General features: G+C 47.7%; 1 pseudogene; it reads right to left on the bottom strand.

Annotated features, from left to right (window-relative positions):
• Positions 1 to 3,235: 3,235 nt before the first annotated feature.
• Positions 3,236 to 5,116, bottom strand: LOC147425447 (uncharacterized; annotated as a pseudogene).
• Between the last annotated feature and the right edge of the window lie 554 nt (positions 5,117 to 5,670).

Genomic DNA, 5,670 nt, shown 5'->3' with positions numbered 1-5,670 from the left:
TCAAGTGGGTTGCCCAACCCCCCTTGTCACCATTTGATGCACATCGGGCACCACTCCCCTATCAAAGTACAGCTTGAGCCGTACACCATTTACCCTGTGCCTGAGAAGCTTACCATTGGCTCTCACCAGCTGATAGGTCCCATTCGGAAAGGCCTTTTGCACTTTGTACGGACCCGTCCACTTCTTTTTGAACTTCTTCTGGAAGGTGAAGTCCAAGTAGCTCTCATATTTCATTACTAGGTCCCCTTCTTCTATCTTTTTCTCTGGCAGACTCTCATTGACTTTGGCCATTCTCCTTTTCCGCTGCTTTATGTAGTAGTCTGCTGTTGCCTCTCTATCCATCTGCAATGCCTCAAGGCCGACAATCCTATCTTGTAAGACAGCTTGGGGAGTGGCATTGATGCGCCACATACCTTTCAAAGCACCCAACTGTGCATGCACTGGCAGCACTGCCTCCTTACCATAAACCAACTCAAATGGAGTAAAGCTGGTTGCCACTTTGTAGGACGTCCTGTAGGCCCATAGACACTTTTCTAGATTGATCTCCCATTCTGTCTCCTGCTTATACACATACTTCGTGAGCATTTTGATGATTTGTCCGTTGGCACTCTCCACCAAACCATTGCATTGGGGATGATAAGGCGAGGAAAACCGATGCTGAATCTTTAGTTTTTCCACCAATGCCTGCATAAGCTTGCTTCTGAACCCTTGCCCTCTATCTGAAACGAGTACCCATGGCACTCCGAAACGGCAACAAATGTTATCGAAAACAAAGTGGGCCACAACTTGTGCATTTACCTCCTTTACAGCTTTGGCCTCGACCCACCTGGTGAGGTAGTCGATGGCAACCACGACATACTTCTTACCACTTGTAGACTTAGGGAGTGGACCGATGGCATCCAAACCCCACTTCTCAAAAGCATTCTGAGCAATAATGGCTCCCTGTGACTTAGCTACTAAACGCCTCTCTCCTATAGTCTGGCATTCATGGCAGGTCTTGCACCAATAGTGCACATCCTTCACTATTGAAGGCCACCAAAACCCCGCTCTCAACAGTCGAAACAATACTTGACCTTTCCCCTGGTGTCCGCTCTCCTCATGACATTGCTCCAGCACCAAGTTAATCTCTTCTTTATAGAGCACTCTCCTCAGCACCCCGTCTCTGTCGTAGGTCATTAGGTCTTCACCTACTAATGTAAATCTGCAAGCTTTTTGAACTATCCTCCTCCTTTGCAGTTTAGACAAACCTTGAGGACACTGCCTTGTATCCAAGAAATCTTCCACCTCCTTCAATGACTCCCTGCCTGTGTATGTGGCCGGGGTCACATATATACCTGCGACATGTACCTGCACCTTACTGCTTGCCAGCTGGTCTGCCTCTTGGTTGTACTCTCTCTTCACATGCTTGAATTGGATCTCTCTAAAGAACTTCAACAACTTCTTGATGGCAAAGAACCAATGTTTTAAGGAATCACATTTTACTTGCCATTGGCCTAGCAGTTGCTTGATGACCAATAACGCATCACCTTTGACCACCAACCTGGAAATTCCGAACTCGACGCATTGTTTCAAACCTAGATGGAGGCGAGATATTCTGCTTCATTGTTGGTATGAACATCCTCCAAATCATAGGCTTTTGAGAAGATTACCTTGCCGTGTGGATCGTGTATCACCACACCTCCACCAGATTTCTTTAACACCCTCCTATATCCACCATCAAACCACATGGTAAAAGCTCCCATAAGGTCGGGCTCCTCTTTGGCTTCATCTCGCACCACTCTTGGATAAATTGGCAAATCTACCGCTTTGCTGACCAAAATGTCTGTCAAATGGGACCGACTTGTATGGTCAATTCTGAACTCGAACTCGAATTCCTGCAACTCTATCACCTACTTCATGATCCGCTTCCCTGGCTTCAAGTGTAGTACTATTTTAGGCAATAGATTATTAGCCGTTAACACATAAAACTTACGCACAATGAGGTGCACTTTGAACTTTCTACAAGCAAAAACCAATGCCATGACCCACTGCTCCGCTTCAGTGTAAGACACTTCTCCAGGACTTATCACCCTGCTTTCAAAGTAGATAGGCTTATAGCTCCTTCCTACCTTCTGCAGCAACATCGCCCCAATAGCCACGGTACCTACCGTCATTGACACATAGAAATCATCCTCTTGGCTTGGAGGGCACACAGATGGCAGCTGACACAAAATTTCTTTCACTCTGTCAAAAGCTTCTTGAGCATCTTCATCCCATTCAAAGCCATGTACCTACTGAGCCCTCTTTTGGAGAGGATACACATAGTGTGACAGCATCCAGAAAAAATGCGACAAGTACTTTAGTTTATGTACAAAGGATGCCAAGCCTTGCGCACTAGAGGGAGGCTCCATCAAGACTAGCGCCTTGACCTTCTCTGGATCTGCTTCAATTCCATTTTGTGACACCACATGACCTAGCAACTGTGCTCGAGGTTGTGCTAGCTTGCACTTCTTAGGGTTTAATTGACCTCCTTCTTCGTCAAGCCTTTGAAAACATAGCCGGAGCTTCGACAAATGATCCGTCCTTGAGCTATAGCACCCAATGTCATCCATGAAAACTCTAATGAACCTTCCCAAGTAGGGACCAAACACCCTATTCATCCAGTCTTGGAAGGTGGCGTAGGCATTCACTAAACCAAACGGCATCCTGCGATAGGCAAACCATCCCCATGGAGAGATAAATGTCATCTTCAGCTGGTCTTCAAGTGCAATCCCTATCTGAAAGTACCCTGAAAATCCATCCATAATTGAGTACCTCTCATGACCTGCCACCTGATTTAAGATTTCATCTTGGAACGGCGCAGCGGGAAGTGGTTTCTCTTGGTCACCGCATTCAATGGCTTGTAATCAACACACACCCGCCATTTTCCATTCTTCTTAGGGGTGATAACCACTGGAGAAACCCACTCCGACTCCTTCACAGGGTATATGATACCTGCATCTAACAACTGGTTAATCTCCTGCCAAAGAGCCTCCTTCTGAATCTCCCCTAACCTCCTTAGCTTCTGTGCCTTTGGTATGCACCCTTCTTTAAGAACTATCTTGTGCTCTGCCCCCTTTGCTCCTCGTAAATCCTCGTACTTCATCGCAAATAAATTCAGAAAAGAGGCACACAACTCAACATATCCTTCTCTCTCTTTCTTGGTCAAATCCTCGCTTAGCATAGCAGTTACCTCCTCCACACCTATGCCATGAACCTATGGATGCACCTCCCCTTTTACATGGGAGCCTTCAACAGTGACCCCAAACAAGTCGGCATCTATCTTTAGCATATCATCCTCACTTTCCTCTTCCTCAGTATTTGTGTAGCCCTCATCATAGCCTGTCTCGGTCTCATACTCATAGCTTGTCGTATCATCTTTGTCTTTTTCTGCCACACGGTGAAAATGGCCCTCTTTGGTCTTCAAATCAAGCACCACCTGTCTCCCTCTTTCCTTGTCAGGCAAGGTGAACACCCTACTCCCCCAATCCTGCTTAGCCCCTATTGCAAGTAGACATGGCCTACCTAAGATGATTGGATAAGCATTGTCACCCGCTTTCATCACAAAGAAATCGATTAGGCACTCAATGCCCATCACTTTCACTCTTACATCTTGAGCCACACCCAAACACCTGGCTTTGGTATGGTTAGCCATCCTCATGCGTACATTTGATTTAGCTACGGCTTTGACCCCTGTTTCTTTCATTGCAGCCTCCGTCATGACGCAAACTTGTGCTCCACCATCTATATAGGCCTGAACTTGCATCCTCTTTTCAATGACTGCATCCACTAGAGGAAGGACATCCGTCGGGCTATCCACCCTCAATGCATGTTTTGTATTGCATGCACATTCCCCTTGGCCTTTGGCAGCCTCGTGCTGACACTTGTAGACCACTGTCTTCGTAGCTTGGGATTTAAAGCCAACAACTGACCAAAGGTTATGTTAGCCTTTTGATTTTGAACATCGCTTACCAAGTCATATTCCGGGTAGCCGCGCCCTAGCTGAAAGTCTGCTTGCTTGATTTTGCGACGCCTCCTCTTCTTGCTAGTTTCCGGCTGCTCCTTGCCTTCATACACTTTTCCTTACCTTTACGGGCCCTCGTCTCCCACTCGATTTCTGTCTCTCTTTCCCTCCTTGCTCTTTTGTTGGACAAAACTTCAACATCCTGCTTATCCACTCCAATGATATTCACCCTAGGGACTTCACCACCATCTTGAGGAGTTGGCTGCACCTGATTCTCGACTACTTGCTCTCTCGGGCCATTGAGTTGTGCTTGGCCTCTACCTCTGCCAAACAGTGGATAAATACTGCCTCTTTCTCTTAGCGGATGAGGGAAATCCGGTGCGTAGTGTCCTTCTTCACCGCAATTGTAACACCGGCCAGGCAGTGGCCTTGCCCTGCCCCTTGCGTCATGACGGAGGCACGCGCTTGACCTCTATCCATCACGCTTAGCCGCAATTCTTGCATTTGCTCAGACAAATCCCACACGGTTCGCACCCAATTTTGTCGCACAACGGCTACACCTCGATTTGCAGGGTTCTCATCATGAACAACATCCCTCGGACCCTGAGGTTGGACCACCACTTCATAGCCCGACACGCCTTGTTCAATCTTCTTTTTGATTTTTCTGCTTTTTGCCTTTGCGATGGCCACTGCACCATTATAGTTTTCTGGGCTCTCAAAATCCACTTTCTCCCTCACTTTAGGATGTAGGCATGTCATGAATTTATCAAGCTTGAAATAGTCTCCATTGGCCAATTGCATGGCACCCGCTAACTCTTCCCAACACACTTCAAAACGATCCAAAAAAAAACTGAACTCTTTACTTACATCTTGTTTGAGTGCCTTTAGTTTGACATCCATCTCCACTGCGGACGCCTCTTTACGGAAGTCATGTAGGAAACGTGCCCGCAAAGCCGGCCAAGCATGCCTCGGCTCACCTTCTAAAGCTTCATACCATATCTTTGAATTCCCGCGCATCACCAAAGGAAATGTCTGCATCTTGCTGTCTTCGTTCGATGCGCATCGACAGCATATACAACTCAAAGTTTCCAACCCACTCATCAGGATTCTCTTCACCTGTAAAAATCGGCCCATAGCTTCAAGACGCCATGTCGACCAACACCCAAAACTGCTTCTCTTCACTTAACTAGGAGCAATCAGTGCGCTCCTCCGTGGGGGACACCAGAAGATGGAGAGGGGGAATGGGGAGCACGCCCAGCGCACCAACACGGAATGCCTCCTATAGCCCAGGGCACACACTACACCCCAACCCACTTTGCGGGCACCTTCGACTCGCTCTTTTCACCAAACCACGCGCGCACACGCGCTCACATAGACACATACTAACTCACACAACCCGCACACCTCAATGCAGTAGCTTTTACGCTCTCCCACATGCTCAAAACTCCACACGCACTCTCTCTCTCTCTCTCTCTCTCTCTCTCTCTCTCTCTCTCTCTCTCTCTCTCTCTCTCTCTCTCTCTCTCTCTCTCTGTGCAACACTTCGTCGGGGCGGCGCACACTTGCCGACACGCCCGCACGCACACACACGAGAGCAGAAGAGAAGGGGGGAAAAGGGGGACGAGATTACGCAAGAGACTCAATGCAATGGGGTAAACTCTGCTTTACTAGCATCAATCACAAGTGCA

This window comes from Adiantum capillus-veneris, chromosome 25 (genome assembly GCF_014529385.1).
Source record: "Adiantum capillus-veneris isolate H3 chromosome 25, ASM1452938v2, whole genome shotgun sequence".
In the NCBI taxonomy this organism is placed as follows: domain Eukaryota; kingdom Viridiplantae; phylum Streptophyta; class Polypodiopsida; order Polypodiales; family Pteridaceae; genus Adiantum; species Adiantum capillus-veneris.
This window is presented reverse-complemented; position numbering and strand designations above follow the sequence as displayed.